Source organism: Halichoerus grypus, chromosome 11 (genome assembly GCF_964656455.1).
Source record: "Halichoerus grypus chromosome 11, mHalGry1.hap1.1, whole genome shotgun sequence".
Lineage (NCBI taxonomy): Eukaryota > Metazoa > Chordata > Mammalia > Carnivora > Phocidae > Halichoerus > Halichoerus grypus.
The window spans coordinates 111,178,127-111,186,576 of record NC_135722.1 but is presented as its reverse complement, the minus strand read 5'-3'; positions in this window follow the sequence as shown (position 1 = coordinate 111,186,576).

The following is an 8,450-nucleotide window of genomic DNA, read 5'->3' as shown; positions in this document are numbered from 1 at the left end:
GTAGAGAGCAGGTGCCTTACGTTACATGCTCCTGCGTCCTCATTACGTTCGTAGAATGAATATGTGACTTAAAATCTTGAGTGGAAAAAATGACTGGGGGTGTCTGGCTGCCTCAGTCCGTGGAGCATGAGACTCTTGATTTCAGGGCTGTGGGCTTGAGCCCCATGTTGCGGGTAGAGAATCCTTAAAAATAAAATCTTGAAAGAAAGAAAGAGAGAGGGAGGGAGGGAGGAAGAAAGAAATGATTGACATGCATCCCAAAGGGGATAAAGAGCAGGCAAGAAATGTTGAGACTTTGAGGAGAGGCAAGTTTGGAATATGTTTCTGTGTTGTAAGAATAGGAATGACAATCTGGGATTTGTCCCCGTGGATTTATCTGGAAAGCAGTTGGCAATTGGGGTATAGAGCTCAGGACAGTTTGTCTCACTTCTAATACAGTGCTCGGCACATTTGAGTATTTGTTGAATGAATATTTTCCAGATATGTTCCTAATATCTGTAGGTATTTTTTAAACCATATAAGAAACATAAAATTAGGAACTCAAACATCGCACGAGCCCTGCTGCGTACCGCACAGACCCTGGGGACTCTCTCCTAATCGATCAGCTGGTCAAGCAACAGTTCTTTTTGAGTATCAGCTCTGTGCAAGGCCTGTGCTGTTTGCTTTGGGAAAACCGGTCTCTCTAAGCCTAGCTGAGAAGGGAACGTGTAAGAGTGTGTCTGCAGGGCGCAGCTGCTGCCTGAGTCCGGCCTTGGTCTGGCCTCCACCGAGGAGCGAGGGGTGGGTGGGGTGTCCGCACCTGGAGGGGGAGTGGGGGCGGGAAGTGGGAGGTGGCAGGCAGGGTGCTGGGGCCCAGCCCTGGGCTCCAAGTCCAGAGCCCAAGCTGGGGAACGGATCCTGTGCGGTGGCCAGTGTCCCTCCTCTGCTTTAGAGTGGGAGGCACAAAACGCCTTTGAGGAAGATCGCTCCGCTGTTGTGGGATAATCATTTTAATGACCCGTCTGCGATTACGCACATTATCGGTGTTGAGGGTAGAACAGCACAGCAATAAAGGATGGGGGCTGGGCCGTCCGATCGCCTGGGTTCTTCGTTCTGCCCGTACTTGCTGTTGACTGAGCTAGTTATAACCTCTCGTGCCTGACTCGCCTCGTCTGTAAAATGGGGAACGTAGGGCTTTCCTTCATAGGTTACTGTGAAAATTACGTACGTTAATCGTCTGGGCTCAGAATGGCGCCAAGCACATGGCTTCAGAGTGTGTGGATTTGGGCTCTTTTCATTCTCTACTGAGGAAATATGAAAAAGTCGGGAGCTAAACTGTCTGCATAATGATGTAAAAAAACTGTCTTCAGTTCAGAATTGCTTTTTCATAGGTTCTACTATTACTGATTTGACCAGAGTCGGCACAAGAGGTGGGGATCGGTTCCCCTGCTCTGGGCCCCGGAGGATGTAGAGGACGTGCACGTGTACTCCGAGAACTTCTTTGGCAGCGTTTTGCACATGTAGAATGATTTGCTCACCTCACCTATTTGTAATTGTTTAATGTCTGTCGTGAAGACAGGCCCCGTGTGTCTGTGGCTCACCCCGGGGCCCCCCGTGCCTGGCACGGTGCCTGGCACTTGACCTACGCTCCGTATCTGTCCTCTGGGTGACCGGGAGAAGGTGGCCGTGGAGCTGTGACTGCAGGCGTGGGGAGGGCCGGAGGGGAGGTGGGTGAGGAAGGCCCCAGAGCATCCTCACGCTCGGCCCCGCGTTCGTTCCGCACGCTGTTCTGATCCGGGCGTAGCCGCACAGGCTGGGACGAGACCCGCAGCCTGGGTGAGCGGGACAGCAGTGGGCCCCCCCGACCAGCCAGGGGGCAGGGTTTCTCTGCAGGGGGAAATTGCCCGTGGGGACAGGTGACAGCACAGCGGTTTCCTGGGACTTGAGAACATTCTCCAGAAATTCCGAACATTACTTAAGGAAAGAAGGCTCACAGGATTATAATTTGGACAATTCAAAGGAGCCTTAGGCTAAAGACCAGAGACCCTGGGACCCTGAGGTCCCGTGAGCAAAGACAATACAGAGGTAGAAACCACAGAAATGTGGTTTGGGGGACTCGAGTCCACCTGACTAGCTGGAGCTGAGGAGTCCTGTGCAGGACTCACGGGTACTAACACGGGAGGCAGACTGACCTGGTCACTGGGGGCTGTGGGGACAAAACTAAGAAATGGTGATGCACAGCAGTCATTAAAGACTTCTGAGCAGGGCGATAGCATCATGGAAGCGGTATTCTGGAACGATTAGTCTGGCAGTGAGGAAGTGGAGTGAAAAAAGTCCAAAGATCAAATAGAAGATTATCACAGTCGTCAAAGCACAGAGTTGACCCATCTGAGTTACTAGCAAGGGGAACCGTCCTGAAGTACGTGGCAATGGAATGCTCCCCAGAAAAAAATCAGACATGGCCCCAAAAACGTTAGCGACGGGGTGAATTGTGACGTGTTGAGTCTTTGAGGCACCAAGGACCGGGAAGTGGGAGCTGTGGTAGGAAGCTGTGGTCGCGGAGGGGAAATCCCTCGTCCCAGCCCCATGCTCAACCCACTTTGGTCACTGCAGCTTCGAAGTCCCTGCTCTGACAGGGGCCTGCAGGCGTCTCAGCCCGTGAACCAGCCGTCAACCAGCCGGGACCCTTCCTTCTCCAGCAAGCGTCTGCGGATCCCCTGCCACGCGCTGGGCGCTCCTAGGCGTTTGCAGGTGCAGCAGGGAACGCTTCAGACAAAGTTTCTACTTTGGAGTTTCCGTTCCAGGGCCCACAACAGCGTCAGGTGCAGTAGACACACAAAGAAACCATGACTCGCACGTTGTCATGTTTCTCAGTCTGGTGCCTGTGAAATGGTATTCATGATTGTAGTTGCTCACTCCTCCTATGAGGGAGAGCGTTATTCTGTGCATTCCCTTGGCCGTGTGTGTGGATGATGCTGGGCAACCCCAGTGCTCTGCTCTCCACTTCTTTCGTTTGAGAGAAGACGGACGCAAACAAAAGAACAGAGCAAAGAATAAAAGGGAAGTATGTGGTCTTACAGTAAAAGCCACGTTTAGCAGCGTCCGCCCCACGGCCCAGCCGCTGCCAACCCGACACCCTCCGCGTCCTGACCTGGCCCGCGTGTAAAGGTCACGGCGACAGACGGGCCAAACTGGGTTTGTTTGTTGTGGGTTTTTGGGTTTTTTTAAGAGAAAAAATAAGTTCCTGGGCTTTAGCAAACACTAGGAATCTGCAGATTATTTTTCTTGCCTTTTTCATGACTAGAAAGGTGTGTGAGAGAAATAGTAAAGTGAAAACCAGCTATCACAATATAAATTAACTTCTATTCAACCAAATTCTTGATCAACTGTCACCCTGTATTCCTGTAACATATTATAGAATAAAACAGTTACTCTGCTTAAAAGTACTTCATACGTAAAAGGCTGGCGAGGGAACCTAGAGAGGTCAGGGCCAAGGTCGATCCATAATGAAAGGGAACTGAGGGCGTCTGGCCGGCTCAGTCCGTGGCGCCTGCGATTCTTGATCTCAGCGTTGAGAATTCGAGCCCCAGGTTGGGTGCAGAGATGACTTAAAATCTTAAAAATAATAATAAAGGACAGTCCTGCAACAACACAAGGGAACTAGAGGGTATTGTGTTGAGTGATAGAAGTCAGAGAAACTAGCATACGGTACCACATGTGGAATCTAACAAACAAAACAAAAACACCAGGAACAGGTTTCTAAATGCAGAGAACACACTGTGGTTGCCAGAGGGGAGGGGGGCAGGGAGATGGTTGGAACAGGTGACAGGACCGAGAGGTCCGAACTTCGAGTCGTGGGGATGAGCCATACAGCACGGGGAGTATGGTCGCTAGAACCCTAATTACGTAGCATGGTGACAGATGGGGACTCCACTCATCGTGGTGAGCACTGAGTAACGCGTGGGATTGTCGTGAGCCCGAAACTAACCTAACGTTGCGAGTCAATGTACTTCAATAATGAACACATTTTTTAAAGTGCTTGCACACGAAAAGAAAGAACCAACTATTAAACACAAAACAGAATAGTAAAATCAAGGTAATATTTTTCTTCAGGACTTTATTTATTGCGACAGAAAAGAGAAATGCTATTTGATCTGTTAATTGTCAGTCTCTTTATAATGTGTTGGTTACTAACAGAGTATTGGGATGGGAATGACTACAAAGGCTTAGAGAAGAGGAATGGTAGTATCTACAGCCCAGAAATATAAATGATATGTCGAAATAGTTCTCTTCATATCCACATACCTAAATGCCTCATGATGCTTTAAATTTACAAGTAAATCTTAAAAATAAATATTTCTAAGTAAAAAAAAAAAAAAAACCCAAGAGAGAATGACAGTCATAGATTGGCTCAGAGGAGGAACAATTTTGAGGCAGAGAGAAGGCCATGACGTCGAGGAGGGATTACGGACTTCCTTGAACAGAGCGGCAGAGATGCTTAGAGAAGTAGACCATCCAACTAACGTCCACTGGGCGCTGGGCATATAGTCCTGATCCTGGGGGCGCCGCGAACAAAACACAAAATCACTGATTCTAAAAAAAACACAGTCTACTGACAAAAATATGATACAATACCTAAAGTAATTCCAAATTATGATTTTTCTAGGAAATAAATCGCGAGTGATTAGTCTGTCGGGGCACCTGGCTGGCTCAGTGGGTGGGGCACGGGACTCATCTTAGGATCGCGTGTTTGAGCCCCATGTTGGGCCTAGAGCTCACTTAAAAAATAAGAAAAAAAAATTTTTTTAAAAAGAGTGGTTAGTCTGAGAAGACTCCTCTGAGGAGGAAACATCTGAACTGAGACATCAGCATATGAACGTTGTCTAGAAAACAGCACGTGCGCAGGGCCTGAGACGGAGGTGAGTGTAGCGTTCTCGGAGCGGACAGCCGTCTCTGTGAATGGCACAGAGCAGGCAAGAAGGAATGGCCTGAGTTGAACTGGGGAAATAGATCACGCACATCTTCGAAGCCAATGAAATGAGTTTGGGATTTAATGGTAGGGCGACGGGAGCCACTCTAAGGTTTTAAGCAAGGGAGTGGTGTGCATTTTTAAAAGATAGAGCTCTGTGGCTATTGTTCGGTAGATCGATGATGAGAAGACAAAACTGTCAGCATCTGGTGAGACGAAGGCGATTTGGGCGCGGATGGCTTCGGGGAAGATGGCGCACGATGGGCCCAACTGTGGCCTCCCCCAAACTCATATGTTGAAGTACCTCAAAATGTGACTGTGTTAGGAGACGAGGCCTTCAGAGAGGTCATTAGGTAACATGAGGTCTTACTGGTGGGCCTTCATCCAATGTGCCTGGTGTCCTGATAAGAGCTTAGGACACAGAGACCCCGAGGGACAGCCATGCGAGGACAGCGGAAGACTGCCATCTCCAAGCTGAGGGAAACCTCAGAAGGAGCCAACCTTGCTGACACCTTGCAGTTGGATTTCTGGCCTCCAGGACTGTGGGAAAATTAATTTCCATTATCACACTCTGTGATGCTTTGTTATGGGAAGCCTCGCCGAGTAATATATGGAGGGAATATACGGAGGGAAGGGAATGTATTCCAGGTGTATTTTTGGACCCAGAAACAATGTTACTTGATGGATCGAATTGGAGGTGGGGAGTGGAGATAGAGAAGACAAGGATGACCCTCAGGTTCCTGGTTTTAGAACTTTTAGAACAAATCTCCTTAAAATGTTTGAGAAAAAACAGTCTTATGAACTAAAAGGACAATAGTTGACTGAAGGTCCTGAAATATGGAAGGAAAGATGGGAATTAAATGAAATGGGATGGGGGCGCCTGGGTGGCTCAGTTGGTTAAGTGACTGCCTTCGGCTCAGGTTGTGATCCTGGGGTCCCAGGGTTGAGTCCCACATCGGGTTCCCTGCTCAGCGGGGAGTCTGCTTCTCCCTCTGACCCTCCCCCCTCCCATGCTCTCTCTCTCTCTCTCATTCTTTCTCTCTCACATAAATAAAGTCTTTAAAAATAAAATAAAATAAATGAAATGGGATGGGGTGCCTGGCTGGCTCAGTCCATAGAGCTGGCAACTCTTGATCTTGGGTTGTGAGTTCAAGCCCCACATTGGGAGTAGAGATTCCTTAAAAAGAAAAAAAAAAGAAAAAAGAAAGAAAGAGAAAAAAAGAAAGAAAGAAAAAAAGAAAGAAAAAAAAATAAGAAAGAAAAAGAAAAAGAAACAAACAGGCTAATGTGTGTGCAAGTAAAAGCGTTATGCAAATATAAGTCGTTGACGTTATCATAGTTGGTGGTGGTGTGTGATACGCTACAGTTTCGAGTGGGAGAGCACGAGTGAAATGGCACTTGAGGGGAAAGGGTGTAGAATCCAAAAGATGGATGGGAGCAAGAAAGGCCGGATGGGGCCTGGGAGACTAGCAGGAATAGAGGTGTGAGCGGACTAGGATCTGATGTCTCTGGGAAGGTCAAAGGGACTGCAGACATTTCTGCAGACGCATGCATTTACATACACGTATACATTCGACAGCTGGGAGCCAGAAAGGAGAGGTAACTAAAACACCTGCCATTTTCTATATGGCAGCAATCTCACCTGAAGTAATATTCTTTAAGACCTTCTTGGGGTCAAGATCCATGCCTTGCATAATGCTTTGTACAAAAATGTAACAAATGTTGCAGAGAAGATAAGTAATCTATCATATTTTACTTTTTTTGAAAGAGAGTAGTATGGCAGGATATGTCTGGACCAGGAACCGGAAAGTCTGGCTCTACCACTGAAGAGCTGTATGGCTTTGGGCCATTTAACCCAGTGCTGCCCAACAGAACTTCCTGTGATAAGGGGAATGTTCTAGACGTGTGCCGTTTCGCCCCGAAGCTACTAGCCCCCTGTGCAGTGACTGAGCCCTGGAAACATGGCTACTGTGCTTGCGGAACTGGGTTTTCCATTTACGATGTGGCTGCAGCCGCCATATGGGACGTCAAGACATCAAGTTCCAGTGTACAAAAGGGGACCCGCGCTAAGCGACCTCCTTGGCTCTTCGAAATGCTGTTATTCCAGCTCAACATGACAAATTCATGCGCACATTTTAAGAGTTCAGATTTTGACTTCCGAAAACAAGGTATCATTTGTAAAGAGTGTTAAATTTTACACTTCACCTAGAAAATATGTAAATATTTAAATATGTAAATGATATAAAATAAGCCCGTGAATACTGATCTTCACAAATGTTACTCGCGTATGGATGACGTTTTGGACGGTGTAGCATGTTCATCGTGTTTATCATTCTGTGACATCACCTGGAGAACGACACGGGGCACTTGGAGGGGACACCGAAGCCTGTTTGAGGTACAGAGCGGATGAAAGAGACAAGAAGCCCAGTAAAGGAGGAGGAACTGGGATTACGTAGAAAAAAAGACAGAGGGCAGACTTACAATGGTATTCAAGTGTACAGTTACTAGAGATGGTGTCCAGATGTTCTCCAATATCTCCAATAGAGGTATTGAGGCACTTTCAGAGAGTTTGGCATATTAAATTCTCAAAAGGAATTTAGTTTTTAGTGGGTTTTTAAAAACATTTCTTGTGCCACATATCATGTTGAAGAGAGGTGTATGTCGAAACAATAGCCACAGAATGTTAAAACCATGAACAAATTGGAATCACGACTTAACAGATCTTTTAATATAGAATTGATTGTCAGCTTTCAGGTAAGATTCAAGACATTACTTTTTGAGATCCTTTACAACATGATTTTTTCAATTATCAAATGCATATTCTATGCTAGATTTTGCTACTTATAGAATAAATAATAAGATTAAGGGGATAGTTATCTCTAAGACAGTGAAGATATTTACCTTGCATGTTTACAAAGCATGATACTATTTATAGAACAAAAACAGAATGTGGAATATAATATAAAGTAGTGGTTCTCAGACATTAGTATGAATCAGAACCACCTAGAGGGGCTTGTTAAAACCGCTTGCTGTGTCCCCCTCCAGCGTCTCAGGAGGTCTGGGTTATGGCCTGAGAACTTACATGTCTTAACAAATTTTCAGTGATGCTGATGAGGACCACACCTTGAGAACCACTGACAGAGAACATAACATACTTCGTATTTTTAGAAGTCACCTTTCCATTTTTAGTATAGTTTAGTCAACTATAGTAAACAATGAGCTCCAGTAGCCTCGCCTTTCGAGCCGGGGTGTGGCAAGTGTGCACCCTGTACCACGCACAGCCCTGGACAGCTCTCCCGGGCCTCAGGACACGCCCCACGTGGATCCACCCTGAGCCTGGAGGGCTTCGGACTCCAAAATTCTGCACATCTAAGTCTCAGGACTAACTTTAATTTCTCCCATATGGATAACTTCAGCTAGATTTTAGAATAAAAGAAATCTGATTTAAATGATTTTTTTAAGTAGGCTCCATGCGCCCCGTGTGGGGCTCGAACTCACGACT